This window comes from Mauremys reevesii, linkage group 13 (assembly GCF_016161935.1).
Source record: "Mauremys reevesii isolate NIE-2019 linkage group 13, ASM1616193v1, whole genome shotgun sequence".
NCBI lineage: Eukaryota > Metazoa > Chordata > Testudines > Geoemydidae > Mauremys > Mauremys reevesii.
Window position 1 is genome coordinate 19,915,398 of NC_052635.1, and position 23,081 is coordinate 19,938,478.

Below are 23,081 nucleotides of genomic sequence, written 5' to 3' on the forward strand. Positions count from 1 at the left end.
CAAAGCCTCAAGGACAACCGCATTACAATGCGCTCGTTGGGCATGCGCACTCCGGTAACCCAACGTAGGTCCTTCAGGCCCCAGCCGTACCGCCCCTATAATCAACCCAGGCCGCGACAAGACACCAGACGTCGTGGCAGGGTGAACCAGCGGAGACAATCTGGCAACCAGGGAAACCAGACTCAACCGCCCCCAAAACCATCTTCGGGGTCGAAGCAAAACTTTTGATGGGACGCCCGAGGACGGCCCACCAGTTTCCCTACCGGATCCTTCACCCTCTTTTTCCAACCGTCTCTCCCATTTCCTCCCTGCGTGGTCCCAGATAACCTCCGACAGCTGGGTCCTCTGCACGGTGGAAGCGGGATACCACCTCCAATTTGTTTCTCCCCCTCCCTCCCACCCTCCCTACCCATCCCTCTTCAGGGACCCCTCTCACGAGCAATTCCTCTTGCAAGAGGTCGAGACACTCTTGAGTCTAGGTGCCATAGAGGAGGTGCCAGAGGGCATGGGGGCAGAGGTTTTTATTCCCGCTACTTTTTAATCCCCAAGGCAAAGGGAGGTCTACGACCGATCCTAGACCTGCGAGAACTCAACAGGTTTATGGTAAAGCTCAAGTTCCGCATGGTAACCCTGGGGACCATTATCCCATCCCTGGATCCGGGAGACTGGTATGCCGCCTTCGATATGAAGGACGCATACTTCCACATTGCTATTTACCCGCACACCAACGCTATCTTCGCTTTGTCATCAACAACCAGCACTACCAGTTCACGGTGCTCCCCTTCGGCCTATCTACGGCCCCGAGAGTCTTCACCAAGTGCATGGCCGTGGTCGCTGCCGCCCTCCGCCGTCGTCGAATACACGTCTACCTGTACCTCGACGATTGGCTCATTCGAGGGACTTCCCAACTGCAGGTGTCCCAACACATGCGTGTAGTCACAGACCTATTCGGGAGGCTAGGCCTTATGGTCAACGCCGAAAAGTCTACTCTGACTCCAACGCAGCGGATAGAATTTATTGGAGCAGTTCTGGACTCCAATCTGGCCAGGGCCTGCCACGGTTTCAGGCAATGTCTTCGATCATTCGAAGTTTCCAATCCTTCCCGACAACGTCAGTGCGTACCTGCCTCAGCCCCCTAGATCACATGGCGTCATGCACCTTTGTGACCCTGTATGCAAAACTCCGGCTTCGGCGTTTTCAAACATGGCTCGCGTCACTATACCGCCCACACAGGGACAATATAGACTCGGTGGTCACGATTCCCGGGACAGTCCTCGACTCCCTCAATTGGTGGCTAGACCCCGTGGTAGTTTGCGCAGGGGTACCATTCCACCCTCCCCAACCCACGGATGCATCATCTCTGGGTTGGGGTGCCTACACACTCAAGGCCTCTGGTCACCCCAGGAGCTGGCCTTACATATCAACGTGAGGGTGCTGAGGGCGGTCCGCCTAGCGTGCCAGGCGTTTCGAGTCCATCTACAAGGCCGCTGTGTATCCGTGTTCACAGACAACACAACGACAATGTTCTACATAAACAAGCAGGGCGGGGCGCGTTCCTCCCTATTTTGCCAAGAAGCCATCCACCTGTGGGACTTCTGCATAGCCCACTCTATTTATTTAGTAGCGTCCTTTCTCCCAGGAGTACAGAACACCCTGGCAGACCGCCTCAGCAGGTCATTCCTGTCTCATGAATGGTCGATCCGTCCTGATGTCATCCATACAGTTTTCCGGAGGTGGGGCTTTCCCCAAGTAGACCTCTTTGCCTCCAGAGAGAACAGGAAATGCCACGTGTTCTGCTCCTACCAGGGACGCTCCCCGGGCTCCCTCTCAGACGCGTTTCTCCTCCCGTGGACGAGACACCTGTTTTATGCCTTTCTGCCGTTTCCCCTCATTCACAGAGTGCTGCTCAAGCTCCAGAGGGACAGAGCCAACCTCATTTTCATCGCTCCACCATGGCCGAGGCAGCACTGGTACACCCTGCTGTTCGACCTATCAGTGGCGGAACCAATTCCCCTGCCAATATGGCTGGACCTCATAACGCAGGTGTCATAAATAAACAGATCAGGGTTAAAGTCTCTTTTACCTGTAAAGGGTTAACAAGCTCAGTAACCTGATGAACACCTGATCAGAGGACCAATCAAGGGACAAGATAATTTCAAATCTCTGTGGAGGGAAGTCTTTGTCTGTGTTTCTTTGTTTGGAGTTAGTCTCTTTTTGGATTTAAGAGAGGCCAGTCATATCCTTCAAGTTCTCCAAGTTTCCTGAAATAGTCTCTTCTATTCAATATAGTGAGTATTAGTTAAAAAGGCGGATTAGTCTTTTGAGTTGCTTTCTGTATTTGCAATTGTGTGTTTGCTGGAAAAATTCTTTATTTCTGTTTGCTGTTACTGATTATTCTGAGGAGGAGGGAGGGGGAAGTCTCTTCAGGTTTATAAGTCAGACCCTGTGATATTTTTCCATCCTGGTATTACAGAGATAGTGTACTTTCTTTCTTTCTTTTTAATAAAATCTTTTCTTTTTAGAACTTGATTGATTTCTTCCCTTGTTTGGATTTTCAGGGGAAGGGGAGGGGGGAAAAGTGAATCCCTCTTTGTTTTGTTTCAAGGAATTTGAATCCAGGTATCTCTCCTAAGTATTAGGAGAGGGGAGGGGGGAAATGGTTGTTTCCCTTTGTGTTGAGATTCAAGTTTGAATCTGTGTTCCCCAGGGAGAGTTTTGGGGGAACAGGGAGTTTGTCAGACACTTAAAACTTGACTGGTGGCAGCAAGAACCAGATCTAAACTAGGATTTTAGTTTAGAGGAGTCCATGCAGGTCCCCATCTTGTGAACGCTAAAGTTCAAAGTGGGGAATAAACCTATGACAGCAGGACTTCGGCAGGCTTCACCACCCGGACCTGCAGTCCCTTAACTTTACGGCATGGCTCCTGCCTGGTTGACCCAAGCGGAGCGGAGTTGTTCTGCTGCGGTACAGCAGGTGCTTTTGGGGAGCAGGAAACCTTCCACTAGGTCGACTTACCTCGCCAAGTGGAAGCGTTTCTCCCACTGGTGCAATCAGAATAACTTCGATCCTCATCTGGTGTCTATTCCAACGATATTGGATTACTTTTGGTCCCTCAAGGAGCAGGGCCTCGCGGTCTCCTCCTTAAAGGTGCACCTGGCAGCTATCTCAGCCTTCCAACCAAGCGAGGGTGGTCGTTCTATTTTTTCTAACCCGATGGTTTCCCGGTTCCTTAAGGGACTGGAACGATTGTACCCACAGGTCCGGCGCCCGGCCCCTACCTGGGACTTAAACCTGGTCTTAGCCAAACTTATGGGGCCCCCTTTTGAGCCTATGGCCACGTGTTCCCTTTTATACCTTTCCTGGAAGACGGCCTTCCTCCTTGCTATCACTTCGGCGAGGCGAGTCTCAGAACTTTGCGCCCTCACGGCTGACCCGCCTTATACGATCTTCCACAAAGACAAGGTGCTCCTCCGACCACACCCCTCCTTCCTCCCTAAGGTGGTGTCTGCTTTTCATGTAAACCAGGACATCTTTCTCCCTGTTTTCTTCCCGAAACCGCACTCTTCGCGCCGGGAACAACAGCTTCATACTTTGGACGTCCGTAGGGCTCTCGCATTTTATATAGAGCGGACGAAACCCTTTCGGCGTTCGCCCCAGCTTTTCGTAGCTGTAGCAGACCACATGAGGGGCATGCCATTCTCTTCCCAGCGGATCTCGTCTTGGGTAACATCCTGTATCAAGACATGCTACGAGCTTTCTCATATTCAGGCTAGCCATCTTACTGCTCACTCACTCACAAGAGCGCAGGCCTCTTCTGCCGCCTTCCTGGCCTATGTCCCCATCCAGGAAATCTGTCGGGCGGCTACCTGGTCATCGGTTCACACCTTTGCTTCACACTACGCATTGGTACAACAATCCAGAGACGATGCAGCCTTTGGCTCAGCAGTCCTACACTCTGCCACGTCTCACTCCGACCCCACCGCCTAGGTAAAGCTTGGGAATCACCTAACTGGAATGCATATGAGCAATCACTCGAAGAAGAAAAGACGGTTACTCACCATTGTAACTGTTGTTCTTCGAGATGTGTTGCTCATATCCATTCCAGACCCGCCCCCCTTCCCCACTGTCGGAGTAGCTGGCAAGAAGGAACTGAGGGGCGGATGGGTCGGCAGGGGTATATATCTGGCGCTATAGCAGCGCCACTCCAGGGGGCGCCCAGCCGACCCACCGAGTGTTGCTAGGGTAAAAATCTTCCGACGAGCGTGCACGCAGCGCGCACATACCTAACTGGAATGGATATGAGCAACACATCTCGAAGAACAACAGTTACAACGGTGAGTAACCGTCTTTTACTGCTCTGGGGATGGGGAACAGATTTATTTGCTGGGTTTAAGGCTCCAGCAGCTTGTTTTCCCTCCCTCTCCTCATGGTTTCTTCATGGGAAGGGCACATGGTAGTCTGTGCTCTGCTCTCTCTAGGGCATCGAGTGGCTCCCTCTACTGCTGGCTTTCTTTTTGCCCAGCCTTGACTTATTGAATAACGTGAGAACTGTAGAGATAAAGCAAATTGAGTTATTCCACAGAGCCTGCAAATTTCCTTGTCCTATAGTTATGGAAATAACTAGACTCGTCCCTTATATTAGGAGCCTGCGCTCAAGCACATCTGAATTTTCAGAGCTCTAAGCAGCATTACTTTCCCATCAGAAGGAGAGGCGATGGGAAGGGGAGAGGTTTCTTAGCTTCTGCTTTAATCTGAGGGTTTCACTCCATGTCTCAGAAATGGAGATGCTGAAGCTGTGAATTGCCTACCCCCCTGGGTGGTGCCAGCTGATGGATCTGGTGGGTGCTCTACAGTGGGTAACTTGTCCAGGACAAGCAGATATAAGGGTGCTATGATGGATGCCTTTATGCAGTGAGAACCATGAAGGGGACACAACAGGTGTCTCAGGGTGGTTCTTCAAGTGATGGTCCTGATGTGTATCCCACATGTGCATACGCATATGTACATGATGCATCTAAGTCTGGAGATTTTTAGCAAGCAGTGGTCACTGGTCTGCACCCGCACAATGGAAGGGAGCACAAAAGTCTCTTTTTAAGGGCCCCAAAAAGGTGACAGGTGGAATAATTCATCTTCTCATTATTTTTTTCCTACCAATTAGGTCTAATTTCCAAATTTTGTAATTTCCTAATTTTTGGTCCATTGATTTCCAGTCCTCTGCTACTCTTGTTTACCAGTCATAATCTTAACACAGTCCTTGAATGGTGTCAGTTTAAATTAATTCAGTCTGTCTGTCTCCTCACATCTTTTCTTAAACAGTTTTATATAACGGATTATTGTGACAATTCATGACAATATTTTTCACAGTTGAGCTCACAGTTAGGGTAAATTTGTAGGCCCAATTATTACAATAGACCTGTGTTCCCTGTAAGCTGCGCATTTGGGCGGCCTTGCAGGAGAGATTCATGTGCCACCCAGCTGATTAGGAGAGCAGGCACAGCCGGCAGCATGTGTTCAGGTGCCCCTCCTCCCACCACGTTGCTCGGTCCTGCAGTTGCCCTCTGGAGCCGGAACCCTCCTGTTGGTTGTGCAGAGTGGAAGAGGGGGGAACGGTGCTGATGTCAGGCTGTCCCCCTTCCCCGCACCCCTGTATCCCATCTCTGCAGAGCAGGGCAGAGGGGACAGCCTGGCTCAGGAGGACTCACTTGGAGCTTCTGAGGTGTGAATGGTGAGTGGCTGAGTGCCTTTCTTAGATTTCCCCAGCAGCCAGTTCACACAGTCTGTCTCTCTATCTCCCCCTCACCCTGTCCATGTGCCCCATCTGTGCAGAGCGTGGGAGGGGAGACAACAGGGCTCAGGACAGAGCAAGAGAGCGTTCAGGGAGTGTCTTAAAGAGACAGCACATGGCTTTCCCCAGCAGCCAGTCCTGGCTGGAATAATTATTCCTATGGTAACTTTTTAAAAATATATATTATACCTAGGTTTTTTGTTTCTATTGGTGGCGCACATAGGCACATACAATTTATTCCACACGTGGATGGAAAAAATTAGAGGGAACATTGCAACAGACCCCAGGGACATGGGCTAGACCCTATTGTTGAAGTTTCCCTCTGCTGAGTGCTGGTTGATTGTAACAAATCCCATAACCCAGCCTCATGGTCCATCCCAGCCTTGATACCTTGCATGGCCTGGTCCTGTTAGGGTTGTTAACTAACACATGATACCATAGGTAACCCCTAAACATTGCTAGAGTCTCTGCATTCAAAGAGGCCCTATACTTGTCTGTGGTCTTAGCTAAATACCAAGGTGATGGGCACCATTGAAATACCATTGGCAGATGGATGAGGTCTCCATTCACAGATCCTCTAGATTTGAGGGCACTGGGTCTGCCCCAGAACATGGGCATCAGCTTTTCTCTCCTCGGTTGCTCACTGATCTCTTCAGGCCCCCATCTCTGTCCTGCCAAACACATTGTAGTGGTAAAGACACAAGCACTTCATGTTCCCCTGTGCGTAGAGCTGGGTAAAGGATGCACAGCTGTGTCCTCCTAGTAGCTCCTATATGGTGAGACCAGCCCTTCTGTCTGTGAGAGCTGCCTTGTCCAGACTCCCAGTGATGAGGCCTTGATCTTGGCTGGAACCTTTAGGGGTCACTCATAAGAACCTAAGAACAGCCATACTGGGTCAGACTAATGGTCCATCTAACCTAGTGTCCTGTCTTCCAACAGTGGCCAGTGCCGGATGCTTCAGAGGGAATGAACAGAACCAGGCAATTATCTAGTGATCTGTCCCCCGTCGTCCACTCCCAGGGTCTGGCAATCAGAGGCTAGGGGACACCCAGAGCATGGGGTTGCATCCCTGACCATCTTGGCCAATAGCCATTGATGGACCTATCCTCCATGAACTCATCTCATTCTTTTTTCAACTCCCCAGGGTGCCCTTTGCTAATGACTGGTGGTGCCTGCCTGTCTCCAGACTCCCAGTCACTGGAGTTCTCCATCTCCTCATGCTGAGTTTGCAGGATATGCTGGTCCATTTTTGTGGCCGCAAGTCCCATCTGCCATTCCCTTCTGGTGTCACTTCCATGCTGCTGTCTGAACACAGGGCTTCCTTGAGTATCCAACTGTGCTCAGCCTGAGGTTAAGGAAGGAGCCTTTGTGTGAGCACTCACTGCTGAAGGAGTCCAGAGGCACAGGTCCCAGTGGCACAGTGCCGGGGCTGGGACCTGCAGGCCTCACAATGCAAGGAGCTGAGAGGAGTGAGACAAGCTGGGATTCAGTGTAATGCTTTTACATTAGTAAAGATGCTTTTGTTTCTGGAGTTAAAACCTAATGAGTCAAATTCATCCCTGGTGTAACTCTACTGGAGCAATTGCTTCATAGCTTCTTATATTGTGAAGGAACGCAGAGACCTGTACAGTGACAGAGAATATACAGGAGACTCCTCTCTGGTAACAGCAGTGTATCCATCTCTGGATGGGAAATGGTATCTGTTTCACATGGCTCAGCAATGTAAGGCTGCAGGGGTCTGGGACAGGAAGTGAAGAGGAGAGTCCAATTGTAACTGAAGAGGGAATGAAGGGAGCTGCGATGTGGTTAGTCAGGTATGACTCCTTCCAGAACGGAGCTCCTTTGGGAGATGGCTGCCTTATGATTACAGCTGGTCAGAAAACTTGTCAAAATGGGTTTCTGTCAGCAAATGCTGTTTTAACTAAGCTGAAATTTGTTTTAGAAAAAAATTTGAAATTTCATTTCAAACTGAAATTTTCACTTTTAAATTTATTTTATATTGTTTTTTAGTTTAACATTACTGTTGTTTTTATGTTATTCCATGACATGCCAGTAGTAGTAGCATATACTATGATGTCATTGTGACAGAACTTGACATGGTATGACATCATATTATCTACCGCTACTGGTATGTCATGGAATAATACAAAGATGATAGTCATTTTTAAAATGCCAGAAAAATACATGTTGAAATGATTGGGGGTGGCAGCTCTCTTTATTTTTGCAGGAAATTTTGAAAATACTTGAAATGTTGTTTTCCCTGAAATGAAAATTCTGCATTTCAACCAGCTGTAATTATAATAGTTGATAACTACATGATCACATGCTATTTTTTCACAGGAACCCTGTCTCATTCAGTGCACAGGATTGACAATACTCACTGAATGATCAGCTGTTATATATTTTGGTTTCTTCTCATTCTTCAGTGGGTAGCCCCAGGCCTCATGTACTGCACTCTATTCAAACCTTGTTCTGAAGGTAGAATTATGTATTTTCACATGGCCTTTTTTTGTGGCACTCTTCATTGTAGTACCTGAGTGTTTCAGAGTAACCCTGTGAGGTTCAGAGGTATTATCCCTGTTTTACAGATGGGAAACTGAGGCACAGCAAGATTTAAAAGTTTCCATTGATTTTGGGTGCCTAATTTGTCATGCCTTCATAACAGTCCATAGCAGGGATCAGCAACCTATGGCATGCGGCCCGTTAGGGAAAGCCACTGGCGGCTGGGATGGTTTGTTTACCTGCTGTGTCCACAGGTTCGGCTGATCGCAGCTCCCACTGGCCGCAGTTCACTGTCTCAGGCCAATGGGGGCTGCGGGAAGGGCGGTCAGCACATCCCTCGGCCTGCGCTGCTTTCCGCAGCCCCCATTGGCCTGGAACAGTGAACCGCGGCCAGTGGGAGCTGCAATCAGCAGAACCTGGGGACGCAGCAGGTAAACAAGCCGGCCTGGCCCGCCAGGGGCTTTCCCTGGCGGCCCGCGTGCTAAAGGTTGCCAATCCCTGGTCTATAGCAGTTTATACATTCAGAGCACAGCTCCCACTGACTTCTGTTGCAGCTGTGAGTGCTCAGCGCTAGACCTACTGGGAGGACAGTTACGTTTCATGGGAACTTTCAAGGTTTTAACATTTGTTTTTGTTCCTCAGTGGAACGAAAACAAAACCTTTTGAACATTTTTGCAAGAAATGTCTTCATGCTTGTCAGGACCATGGGAAAGCCATGTTCAAGTGCCTGTGCTGTCTGACTCAGCAGTAGGCCATCTCAGGCCACTCCAAATCAGACACAGCTGGGACTTTAATATGGGTCTCCCACATCCCAGACCAATACCATCCTCACCCAGCTATAGAATTTCTTTCGTACCTCACCACGGGCCCAGGAACCTTCCCAATGAATATTTTTTTGGGAACTGATATGTCTCTGCCAAATGTTTCAACTTTGACCAAATAGCGCATTTCACTGAGATGGTTGTTCTGACTATCTTTACCTCAGCACTTATAGCTCCAAGTCAGGCACCCAGAAAATGAAAATCACACAATTAATGACCCCCTATATAGAGTTGGGGTTAAGTGAATTGACTAACATCCCACAGGAACTCTGTGGCAGAGGCAGGGATAGAATCCAGTTCTCCAGGGCAGCATTTAACTCTCTTAACCATGAGACCATCCGTTCCCTTCCTGCAATCACCTGCCCATGCCGTACAGACCTTCCAACTTCTGCAACAATTGAGGCAGGGGTGCCACAGATAATAGCCTTCTTCTCTACCCAGCCCTGATTAATCCCCAGACAAGGTCCAGCTTGTGCACTGAATGAGATCGGGATACTGTGTGAAAAAAATAGTATGTGATCATGTAATTGAAGACAGTATCATAATACATATGTCCAAGGGGGCTGAATGAAAGTTGCACAGGCCACCTTAATACTGGCATTTCCTGACATTTGTGTGATTGACTTTGCAGTCTTAATAATGTTCTTTTAATGTAGTTTTCTGTATGTAATTTCCTGGGTTTTTAAAAAAGCAAACTGAAAAAACAGAAATTCCCTCACATGCTATCATATTGGCACCCCATGGGTCATCAGCAGGGTTGGGACCTTTAGATCCATCACACAGATCTGTCACTCGAGCTAAGGGAATAACAGAGCATGGCAGCCTGCTACTTCTGTGTGGACCAACACTGGAGTGGGATAAAACACACACTTTGCCAGAGGGTTTCACAGACATTTGCTGACAGTGGAATGTTGAGACTCCAGAGTCTTGGGTTCCATTCCAGCCTTTGGATGGGAGTATTCTCTAGGAGGTACAGACTTTTCTGCCCTGTCCCTGACTTGTTTCTTCCACACACCTGAGTTCTCATCCCTTTCTCCTTGCCTACAAAGTCCCAGACTTGCTTGGTCTTCTCATCCCCGTCCTTGTCTTCTTGCCTGGCAAGTCCTAATCTTACCCGTCTAGCCTCCCAGTCTCCCCCACTCTCTTTGTTTTCCCTTTGAAAGTTTTACTGCAGAATTAAAAGTTAGCCAGTGTTGGAGTTGCACCAAGTTTGTGTGTGGTTAGGGGTGCCAGGTTGTGGTGTTGCCTAGCTGTGACTTGCACAAGTTGCGTTATTCCACTGCTCAATAGACTGTGCCTCTGAGGCAGGTGGGTTATAATGGCCTGTTGTTGCCTGGGAGCATGGGCTGGAGCCTGTCTGCACCAAGCTGTCCAGTAGGTTGATGCATATTTTCTCCTTGTCACAATCACTATTCAGCTGCTCGACGGTGAAGTTGGCATGGCAGAGGGTGATCCTGCCAAGCAGCCACTCTGGGCCATCAAGGATACAGGCAAGGCCTGTCCTCTTTTTGGGTGCATGGGGCTGAGTGGAGGCTGTCTTGTGCTTTAACAGTATTTGCAAGGGGCTAGGAGTTTAAATGCAGCTTTTGGTGTTTTAGCCAATGCAGCATTGACTTGCTGTGCCATGCTGCAGGAGCTGCTGCTGACAGGTGGCCTCACACAGCATCATTAATATGGGCTTGTTCCTGTGGCTGGGGCTGATATGAAATTGTCAAACTAATTTAGTAATTGTTGGAACACACCATGTGCAACGTGAATTCAGCCGTAGTTGGCACAGTTCCCAATCTGGGCCTGGAGCAAACGACATAGCGAAGCCAGCACACTCAGCTGCAGGCCCCACCATTGCTTGTGAAACAAAGGAGCTCAAGGCTCAGTATGGTGATACCGTGGAAGCCAGAATGTCACAGCCCGAGTCAGGGGCTGGTACCGGAAGAGTCTGATTATTTTATCGTTTAAGGTTTTATGGTTTATGGTCTTGGTGTGCACCAACAGTAGCACATGCGGGTCCAGGAGTGTGTGGCAGCTTGTGTAACTCCTCTGCCATGCACCAGGATAATTTAAAGATGAGGTGTGTAGTGAGTCTGCTGGTTGGGTTATCTGCAGGGAATGAACCTGTGACATCTGGATCTAAACGTGTAAGTATCTGCTAACTGAGCAAAAGGAGGTTTATAAACCATTCCATGTAATCTGATCACTAGAGGGAGATGGAGAGCTGCTATGCCTCAGCCTCCAAGGCAGAAATGGAGGGTTCCCCTTTGGCTGCTTTGAGGTGAACAGGCCAGACATTTGTTTAAAGAAGTGTTTGTTATGTACCTTAGAAATCTCAGGAACAGCACATCTTGTTTTTTGCTGGAGGTCTCAGTGGAGGAGCCAGAGAGCTGGAGGAAGTGCTTTCTCACTCTAGTGGAGAGGAGTTGAGTCCTTAGAGACCTTTTCTTCCAACTCTTTTTGTCAGGAATTTGAGGTTTGAACCAAAGCAAAAATCTCAGTGTTTTGAACAATAGAAATCCCTTCCTTTCACAATCATACCTTGTCCTCATTGCCTGTGGGGTCATGAACCTACTAGCTCTCCAGTTGTCCAGAAGGTTTTCCAGGAAAAAACAGGGTAGACAGGATCTGATTTCTCACAGGGAGAAAGCAAGCAGGATAAGAATTTTCTGAAGAACCCATTCTGGCCTTGCTTGGAGAGGAGGAGGAAAGGGCATGACCTGATTTGTACTCCTTGGTGGTCACCTTTTAAGGAGCAGTGTTGAGCTCTGGTATGGAGGAAGGGGGAAGAGAGTCCCATGCTGTCGTCTTTGACTGAAGAGTTAGTGTCTGTGAGGCAGGATGACTTTGACATCATACCACATCCTTGCACTGTACCCCACCTCACCTCACCTCACCTCACCCAGCAGGGGAGAGGAAAAGCCCTGATTTTGAGGCAGTGGCTATAAGCTCTGGAAGAATGAAGCCTCTAGTTTGGTCTGCTTGGTTACTAGCTGCAGCTGCTGTGCAGAGGACTGGCTTTACCATGGCGCTCACAGCACAGGCAGGGGGAGGGGCACTGCTATCGTGAGGGGTCCTAAGCTTGTTGTGTTTAGGGCCTGTGGTCCAAATTTATCCTGGCTGTAACCCAATTGGCTTCCATAAGGTTTGGTCACTCTGATGTGGGAGGCCAAGGCAGCCGCTTGGATGATATCTGATGAGGCTGTTGTTTGGAAGGACTATCCTGTCTAGGGGAAGAAAGAGCAGTGGAATCTCACTGTGAGCTGCTTTTGTAATGCTACAAGTAAGTGTTGTCCATGAGGAGCTTCCCATCAGCTGTGCATCCTGTCTGCTTTGCATCCAGCTGGCATAGCTCTGCACCCTGGACCTGAGAACACTTGCCAGATATCAAGTTCTGTGGAGATGGGCTTTCACCTAGTTGCTGGCAGATCTTACTTTTATCTGTCTAGCTCTTGCTGAGGACATTGTTTCTTCCTGGTACAGAGGGATTGCAGAGAGAACACATGAATGGGAAAGCCCCATGTGCAGCAAGAAGTGGTCATCATGGTTAAGCAGGCGCTCAGGGCTGAACAAGTGGTCAGTGTGCAGTTCGGGGGTGCTGTGCTGCCAGGAAAATGAACCAGGAACCAGGAAAATGCTTCCTCTCCCTCATGGCTAATTTCTAATTTGCAAGCACTGGGGTGTTTCCACGAAGTCCTACTCAGATTCCAGGTTGCCTAGCTCCAGGCTCTGTCTTTATCCTCCTCCCCCTAGAACTGGGATTCTTCCTCGATCCTTGCTACATAACATAGCTTTGTGCTGAGAGATTGATTCTTCTTCATAGTTTGTGAAATGCTTTGGGATGAAGGTGCAAAGTAAATGTAAATTATTAATCAAATCCCACACACAACCCAGGGACCTCACTGCCACAAGAGATGCCTGAGGCTGAGAGACTGGGGGATTCAAAAAAGGAATCACCATTTGTATGGAGAATGGAAACATCTCCAGTTACATCAGTGATCCCAAATCAAAGCTATATTGAGGTGGAGATAAGGTGGAAAGCCCATGTTGGCAGTTTAGGGTAAAAATGTTACATGGATTTTGTAATTATCCCAAACCAAGTGTTATAAACTCAGAAAATTCAGAGTCAAGGTTAAACTTCAAAAACAATCCAAATAAGCTAAGGAAACGCACATTTAGGGCAACTCAGTCAGCCTCACCTCTGCCCTCTAGTGATGCCATCCAGTTACCTACAATTGATCCCTAGGAGTGTTTGTAATCCCAGATTAGAGTAATTGGATCTTTAAAGACATAATAGATTATTTTTATGCCTTGTTTCTCCCGGTGGTGCTACAGTGAAGGAGATTTTCTGCCTCAGCCTCTACTGAAGGATAATTTTTCAGTTATGAAAAATAATTACAAGAAATTACTATTAATCCTCAATTATTTCTTCACACATAACCAGTGCTCAGGATTTAAGTGAGTTTTAACTTGGTGGAATAATACAGACTCTTCAAACTTTCCATTATTAAGATAATTCTGAGAGAGGGGGGTGGAGAAGGGCTGACACCAGGGGATAAATGGGTCTTTTAAGAAATTTTCAAATCAATTTGAGCTAACAAACCAATTGATTCACTTGTAAATTCTCAGAGGATGAATTCTGTACCAAAGTGTAAGTGCTGGAATTTGGGAGGGCATGTGCATTCTTCATGCATAGTGAAGCAGTGGAAGGCTTGGTTCAAGTGTAAAACTCAGCTCAGTCTTAACCATGACATCATGGCTGGTGCCTCCATGATAAAATGAGACAGAATACCAACTCCATTGCTCAGGACACATACTAGGAAGAAGCTTCCCCCTAACTGTCCACACAAAGTATCTTTCACCTTCTCCTGCAGTAGCTGGCACTGGCTGCTCTGAGAGACATGGGCTAGAAGGACCCACTGGGCTCAATTCTTCTGTTCATGTCTGCCTTCCAGCTGAAATCCTGTGCCTCGCTTATGCTCCTAAAGCTCTCATCAGCACAGTGACAGAACAGTGTGAGCTGGGAAAGATTGACTTGGTGATCCTCTCCTGGGGGTATTGCTATGAGGGCAGGTGATGCAACTGGTGAGCTTAGACATGGGGAGGAGGCTCCAGGCAGTCATGTGCTTGGGTTTCCTTGCCAGCGTGGTAAGTGCTCAATGCAGCTGTGCCAGCAAAGCTGGGAATGTGACACCAGTCTATGCAAGATGTTCCCTGTCAGTCTCATTTCATGGGTCACTCGCTTCATTGTTACTGTGGAAGGGAGGCAGGAGTTTCCTCTAGCTGAGATGGCAGCTAATGAATCTGAGCTGTGCGCTGGGAGAGCTGCTGCAGGGTGGCCTCTGGCTCATGCACGGCTGGGGAGGGCTCTGTGGCTCATGCAGGCTGGCATGTGGAGTGACAGTAGTTAAATTGCAGATGTAATTTTTAAACTCATTTACACCAGGACAGAGGTGCCATGGATGCTCTGCTTCTGGCTAATTTCCACTGAGCTTAGGTCAGTTAGGGACTGCTTTAAATGGAAATCAGCGCTTCCATGCGGGTTTGTACTGGTTGAAATATAGGTTGGAAATCAGACTTTTAGTTAACCTGGTGTGATTCTGCATACAAAGGCCCCAGTTCCTGGGAGCTGCTTTATCACCACAAAGGCCTTTTCCATTGGAGCAAATCCAGACAGAAGATTTGGCCTTCAGGAATGTCCTGGAGCAGTGGGGAGGTAGCTCTCTGGCTTCTCGTGGTTATTGCCTAGAGGAATGCTGTTCTCCCTGGCCATCCCTTTGTGAACAGTGGGGTGATGTCTCTGGCCAGCCCAGCCCCTGGTCTCCGGTGCCTTTTCCTGTGGCTGGGCCAGGACTGGAAACAGCTCTCTGGAAATGTTCTTGCAGATGCTTCTGATGGGCACTAGTGCTGTCACAAAGCCTGTCCTGGCTGGTCAGGCCCTGCCATTTGCCCAGCTGGTAAATGTTCTAAACTCAATCTGATCCTGTTTTGCACCACAAAACCAATGCTATACCTGAGCTACATTGATATTTCCATCCTCTGGATAGATGACCTAAACTCCCTCATAGATTTCCACCACAACTTCAACAGCCACCACCCATCCATCAAACTCTCTAGAACACTCCCACACCAGCATCAACTTCCTGGACACCTGGAGTAGCTTCAACAATAGATGCCTCCAAACAGCTATATCCAAGAAAACCAGTGATCACCACATCTACCTCCACAGATCCAGCAACCACCCCATACACACCAAAAAAATCAGTTATCTATAGCCAGGCACTCAAATTTATTAGAATTTTCTCTGAAGAGAAAGTTAGGGAGACACAATTAAACACACTTAAAACTGCCTTCAGTAAACACAGACACAACAGAGAAGTACATCACATCGTGGAATGGGCCTCCCAAATACCCTAGGAGAACCTGTTTCAGTACAGAAAAAAAAACAAAAAACCACCCCACGGACTACACACCCCTAGCTGTCATCTGTCAACCCACACTGGAACCCATATGGGGGATTGTAGCGAGTGCAGGACTCACCCCTGTGGCGCCTCCTGCTGGTTTCTCAGGGAATTAGCTCAATTTCCAGCCCAGAGCACCCTCTGCAGGCCAGTGATCTGCCACAGCTTGGCCCCAGGTGTCCCTTCCAGGACCCCAGTGCCCATTTAACTGGGTGCTGCCCCCCTGGCAGTACCCCCACAGTTCCAGGTCTCCCCCTTCCAGGGGAACCCCCACCCACTATCCCCACCTCACCTCAGTTTAAGGCCACTGCCAGTCATAGTCTAGCCCCCACGACCTGGGGCAGACTGCAGTATCAGCCTACTCATCACTGGCAAGGTTGGGTTTGGACCTGCTGCCTTTGCCTACCCCTGGGCTGCCCTCTGCAACCCCCAGTACCTATTTGCCTTCTGCTAGGCCACAGCCTGGGCCTTTCCAGGCTGGAGCTCCCCAGCTCCTCTGCTTTTCCCCGGCCCTGCTTTACTCAGGTACCCTGTCTCTAGCTCCCTCAAGCCAGGCCTATCTCCCTTTACAAACAGAGAGAGGGACTGCTGAGCTCCTGGCTCCCAGCTTCTTTATACAGGCCTGATAGGGGCGTGGCCCAACTGCAGCTGTTTCCCCAGTCAGACCAGGGTTTTCTCTCTCTCAACCCCAGCCCTCTCCAAGGGCTGTCTTTAAACCCCTCAGAGCAGGAGCGGGTGACCACTCCTCTACAGGGATCATCAAACAATAATAACCCTTATTTGATTAACACCACGTCAGAAAGAAATCTTTCTCCAAACCTTTCTTCTGGCTTCAAAAAACCTCCAACTCAAAGCAGCACTAGACCCTGCCAGAGCAATAGATACAAAAGCTGGAGCCATATCTCCTCTGTTACGATAACCAGTACTCCCTACAACACAGCTTTCAAGAGTCATGGGTCCTACAGAGTCTTTATCACCACACATGTGCCTCATTCAGTGCATCACGTGCCCCAATAACTAATATGTGTATGAAATCAGACAATCACAATGTTTTTGAATGAACGAACAGTGTTTTTGTCTTATTGTTTATCTGTGTTTATGTGTGTACTCCTGTGAGTGAACACTTTTCACAAAGCCATCTCACTCCATAGCTGATCTTTCAGTACTTGTCCTCAAAGGAAACCTGCACAACACCTTCAAAAAATGTGCCTGGGAACTTAAATTCATAACTCTGCTAGATACCAAAAACCATGGACATAACAGGAATACTGGTTTTATGGCTCATTACAGTTTGTAGCACCTCACACTACCTGCTATCCTTAATTGCCCTCTTGAAACGTTCTGTGTGTAACAATCTAGATTCCAATTGCCCACTTCTTTTTAAGGGACTTCCCCCCCACATGCATTACCCCTTCTGCTTAATCCCAACTTGTATGTAGCTCAGACACTGTTTCCTTCTCCAGATCTGAGGAGGAGCTCTGTGTAGCTCGAAAGCTTGCACCTTCCACCAAAAGAAGTTGGTCCAATAAAAGATATTACCTCACCTACCTTGTCTCTCTGCTGTTTTACTAGCAGTTGTGTGAGTTAGCCCATCACAGTGGGGAAGGGACTGATTGGCTGGTTTAAACTAGTGTCTCCAGTGCCTTTTCATGCTGGGCCAGGGATTTAAACGGCTCTCTGGCAACATTCTTGCAGATGACTAGAAAGCCAGTGCTCTGCAAAGATCAGCTTGGGTAATGTGCTCCCTACAGTTAATAGGGCCAGGCAGCTGCATGCAGACTTGTGCAGTGTTTCAAGACCTGGTCTGGCTGGGTGAGGTCTGGATCTGAAGATGCAGTACAGACCCCTGCCACTTCCACAGGTGGAAAAAGGCACTTCTGGTAGAGCTCCCATCCCAGCAGCAGTTGGAGCTCCAGGAGCATCCTCACCTTATGAACCTCTTGGCTAGGTGCTGGGTCAGGTCCATCACTAGTAAGGCAGGAGCTCTTCCCCATGTAAGCGCAGGATCCTTCCACTGCCTCCTTGGCATCATTTCAGACTAGTCGAGTCACAGCCCAGCTCTGTGACTGGTTGGGCTGATGGGGAGGAAAGAAAGGCCTTGTCTGCACTTCAAAGTTTTGGCTCACTCAAAAAGGTATTTTGGGGCATAACTCCCATGGAAATGAAAGGGAGCTAGACACCTAAATACCTTTGTGCATTTGGGCTTTGCCAGCAAAGGGGCAACCCCTCCTCACTAGTGTAGCTGCAGTTACTAGTACAGGGGTCTCAAACTCAAATGACCACGAGGGCCACATGAGGACTAGTACATTGGCCCGAGGGCCGCATCACTGACACCTGCTGCTCTCAGCCCCACTGCCACTCCACCCCTTCCCTGCCCCCATTCCAACCCCTTCCTCGAAATCCCCACCCCAACTCCGCCCCCTTCCTGCCTCCAGGGGGTGCAGGAAGGATGTGGGGTGTGGCAGGGGCTCAGGGCAGGGAGTTGGAGTGTGGAGGGGTGAGGGGTGTGGCAGGGGGCTCAGGGCAGTGGGTTGGGGTGCAGGAGGAGTGCGGTGAGGGCTCAGGGCAGTGGGTTGGGGTGCAAGAGGGGTGTGGGGTGTGGCAGGGGGCTCAGGGCAGGGTGCAGGGTACGGCAGGGGGTCGGGTGCAGCAGGGGGCTCAGGGCAGTGGGTTGGGGTGCAGGAGGGGTGTGGCAGGAGCTCAGGGTGCAGCAAGGGGCTCACGGCAGGGTGTTTGACTGCAGGAGGGGTTCAGGGGGTGGGCTCTGGCCCAGCGCACACTGGGGGCAGGGCAGGATCCCTGCCTGTCTGCCCTGCCCCCGCGCCGCTCCCTGAAGCGGCTGGAACGTGGGCGAGGAGAGGCGCAGGGGTGTGTGTTGCTGTTGCTTCAGGCACCGCCCCCAGCATCTCCCATTGGCTGAGAACGGGGAACCGCGGCCAATGGGAGCTGCTGGGGGCGGTGCCTGAAGCAACATCAAAACACACCCTGCACCTTTCCTCCCCCATGTTCTTTCCGCTTCCTGGAGCAGCATGGGGGCAGGGCGGGCAGGCAGGCAGGGAGGGTCCCTTTTTATTGGAGGGTCCCTTGTGGTCATTGGGCTGCATGTGCTGGCTTGTGTTTGCAAGTGGTCACTGGAGCACCCTTTCAAACTGATCTAAGGAACGCCATGGACTCTGCAAACGCACAAAGCAAACTGCAGGAAGTAGGTCCTTTGTGAGGCCTTGAAATGTGACTCTCCTGTGTGTACGGAGGCCCTTGGTGGGTAGCGGATGTGCTGACTGGCTGCGCATGGTTAACGCCCAGCATGGGAACCCCACTCTGGAGTTCACAGGCCTCCAGAGCACAATCAGAGCCCTGCCCAGTGGCTTGTGTTGTGGTACTTTGGACCAGTAATCACAGGTCACTGAACCATTCTGACAGGCATGGGGGTGGCAGAGCTGGGGACTGAGCCACTTGTCCAATGTGTGGCCATTGTTGGAAGTACCAATTTAAATGTGGAAGTAGGAGCCAACTCTGAGTGCCCTCTTCTGACCAGTTTGGCTCACATGTACCCAGATGTGTGCAGAACTGCAATAACGATGGAAAGGCCAGAGTGTTGCCCTTGAAGGAGTTGCACATTCCTGCATGGTCCTGCAGGGTTTCTGTCTGGGGATGATTTGATGATCAGAGAGCATCTGCTTTGGGCCTTCAGTGTTGGGACTCAAGCTGCCACCAAGACACACGTGTTCTGCTCAGCTGCAGACTTCCCAGCATGTGGCTCTTGCAGAGCATCTGAGGAGTGGTGCTGTGTGGAAGCGCTGTATGATGCTGCTTGCATGAAAGGAGCCATGGGGAAGTGCATGATGTTGAAAATCTCTTCCCGTTAAGGCAGATATTGGGGGAGGTGGCTGGAAAAGCAGCAAAGGTGCCTTTAGGAAGGAGCCAACATCTTCCACGTAGCTAGAGAAATGGGCCCAGCATTTCTACACCCACCATTGTCTCAGCCTCCTGACCTGTTGGCTGAGAGACTGACCCAGTCCAGGTGGCCAGGGATGATGGTGCTGATCTTGGCCAGGCTCTGATGTAGTGTCCCATCCGCTCCCACACATACTGAGAGGGGGCTGGCATGTCCCATTATGGGAACAGCACCTGAGGTGTTGCCTGCAGGCCCCCTGGGTAGGGAGATCCCTGCAGTTGGGGAGATCAGACTGTGGTAGCATGTGGCATATCCTGAGGCCCAGAGCCATTGCCCTGCTGCTGTAGGATACTGGAGTTCTGCTTTCCATCTGGTAATTGCGCTCAGCTGCTCCTTAGCAAGGATGCGAAGGGAGATTTGGCCTCTTGAGAGGGCTGTTGGCTTTGTAGCTACTCCAGTAAATCATTCCAGTCGATCCCTGACTCAGGCATCTTGGAAGATCTAAGAAGTTCTCAGGAAGGTGGGGCAGGGGCAGATTTTAGTACTTGACAGCTGGGGTCAGAGTCGACTTCTTCAGAGCTGCTCTCTCTCTTGGTGAAGAAAGCTCCCCTTGGTCATTAATGTGGGGCTGCAGTGCCCAGGTTTCCTGTGGAGGCCAAGTTGCAGTAAGATTTTCCCTGAAGTCAGTGTGGGTAGGAACAGGGTAGCACCCTGGTTTAGTACATTATATTTAACCTAGACACAAGTGAATATTAGTTGGTTGGTCACATTCTGGTTCATCTTCATGCATATCATAAATCTCCTGCATAGGTCAGCACGGTAGCCATGGAACAGTCTGCGATGCCGTGCGCTGGGTGTGCTGCACAGCTGGGTGGAGGTCCAGGACTAGAACAGCAGGGTGTGCAGCAGTGATTGCAGGGATGCCAAAACAAGCAACATGCTCTGGCCCACGCCTGAATATCCCTGGAAATACAGAGAATCCATCTGTCCGAGTCTTTCAGGAATGTTAGGAATCGTTCCTCTTTCTGACAACATTTCACTCCCTACTTGTGTGTAAATACAAATTAGAAATCAGAATTCACAGAGCAACCTGCACTTGGACCAGAGCAAATAGGAATTCAGCCTTTCAGTACATAGGAGTATAAATGGTTACATGCTTGTCCCATGGCTATAGAATTTCCGAAGAATTCTACCTGCTTGATGATTCCTAAAACCAAAGCTTTGTTCGCAGGCAGGTCAGGTTTCCTTCAGGGCTTGCCCCAGCCCCTGCAAATCAAAGAAGTGCCAAGTGAAGGGAAAAGCCTCCAATGTCCCCTTGCACATGGACATCCCGTTGCACAGTGTCAGGGACACGCTGCACTCCTAGGGAGAGCACTTCTACTCACCCAGTGTGCGTCTGCAAGGCAAACCCTGAACTCCAGCCTCAGCAGCAGGCATTACAGAGATGCTGGCTGTGGCTCTAGAGTTGAGTTTTCCCACTAAAGCAAGGATTCAGCTTCTTTGCCAGCTTTTCAGGGGAAATTAGTGATACTTAATCACTATTGTATCATTAATACCAAGTATTCATTTAGCTATTTTGCATATTGCAAATAATTTACATATATATTCCAATGATCAAAAAGTGGAATGTGGCATTAGTGCTGGTGAAGGCATTGGCCTGAGAACCCAAGTGAAAGGAGGTCCCTTATTTATCTACAGGGCACTTCTCCAACATACCACTCTGCCTGCCTTAACCCTGGGTCATCAGAGGGCCGCCAGTTAGTGCCAAGCATGGAGAGGAGTGTGTAATGTGGGACCTGGAACTGACATCTACCAAACTCTTCACTCCCAACTGAGTGGGGCTAGATTCAATCTGGTGCCATACGGGGAAAGGCTGTGTAACCCATCAGCTATGTCCTGAGGCACTGGATCCTGCAGCAAGTGCTGACATCAGAGGGGTCTCAGAGAGAGATTATGGAGGGGCTGGTCCCTGCTCCAGAGCTATGTCTTGAGTTGGGATTTGTACTACAAAGAGGGGATTCAGCTGCTTTGGTATATATGAAAAACACACTGTATTCTCCCCAAACTACAGCCCTGTGGTTTGGGAACAGAAGGAAGCTTCTGAGAATTTCCAATTCATTAATAGATTTGAATTCCGGTTTTGTTATTAAGAATTATTTTAATAATGGAACAGTGCAGGCTCTTCAGCCCTCCGTAGAGTTGTCACTCACTGAAAACTTGTGCACAGACCTTTTTGGATTATTGATCACTTTTATTCCCCTTCCAAAAGCTTGAGCACTTGGAAAGTCCTATATGCCTGTGGATGTTCAGCAACCACGGTATCCATGTGTTGCAGGCCGTTCTGGGTGCTACAGAGCAGTGGTCTGAGCCTCCAGATCCGCCACTGAGCCCTGCTCTCAGCCAGGCCAGTCACTGGGCCAGCATTTCACTCCACAACTGGGGCCAGCACACCCCCTCTGCGACCCAGAAGCAATGAGCCCATGGTCCCTGGATTCTGAAGAGTGGGAGTCTCATGTGGCCTGTCTCCCCCAGTTGCTCACCATTCATTTCTGTGGCCTCCCAAGTCTCTGATCCTCTGATCCCATGGCGCTTGCTCTGCCTGTCTCGACATGTGCCAATGAGAGGGGCTGCAGGAGGCAGCCTGTACGCAAGTGTGGCAGGGTCAGGCAGGAGATCTGTCTAGGAAAGGAAGCATGTTCCTCATTACTTCTTGCACCACCCTCCATCTTTTGGTCTCTCTCCTGGTGAGTGTCAGCAGGCAGTGGGGGCTGTCCAGTCCCTAGCAGTGCAGGGACAGCCAGTGATCCGTATGTGCTGTGCTAGCCCTGAGATTTTTGGTCTCTTCCTTCCCTTTCACACTGGGATGGCCAGGCTGAAAGCATCCAGATCAAAAGGCAACACTGCTCCCACTTTCTCACAGGCTTGCGATACTGGGAAGCTGAAAAGGAGCCTGACCCCCCCCTTTCCCCATGCTCATTGTAATTTCATCCTGTTCATTATTTGCAAAGAAAGAGTCATGTTTCTGGCTGACTTGTGAGCAGCCCTCGGTCACTGTCTATCTCTGGTAGCTTTTCTGAGAAACATTTCCTATGATACATCCTGTCCCGGGTTGAAACACCACATGGAGCTCAGGGTCTCCCATGAGTGCTCGGCACAGCCCCAATCCCAGCGAGAGTCCAACAAAACAGTCCTCTCTTCAGGGGAAAGTAAACTCCATTACACCAGGGTGCCCTAGTCTAGCCCCGGAGCTCTCTGGTCACTTTATTGCTCCCCTTATGGCCTGTTTTGCCAGCTTTGGAGGTTGCTGTGCTGGTTTTACCCTGTCTGCCTGAGGCTGGGAGCAGTGGGAGGAGGGGATTGAATTCTTTCAGGGGTTAGTGTTGAAGAAATTGCAAAAATAAACAAACACCAGAAGCAGGGCGAAGCAGAGAGTACGCCAAACTGCTTCGGGTTTGCACAGCCCGTGGTGTCAGGAGTGGCCTGGGTGTGTCTGATCCTTTAGAAGGAAGCACCAGTGACCCTGTGATCACACTGCCCAGCACTGTATCTGGCTGGGTGGCTGCCTCCTGTCTGCATGCTGAATGAAACACACAGCACACTCCCCAGGGGTAACCAGCACCCCATTGGG

General features: G+C 49.7%; 1 protein-coding gene across 21 annotated transcripts in view; it reads left to right on the top strand.

Moving 5' to 3' along the window:
- Positions 1-23,081, top strand: part of CHD6 (chromodomain helicase DNA binding protein 6) — a 213,146-nt gene that overhangs the window by 86,049 nt on the left and 104,016 nt on the right. The window lies entirely within an intron of this gene.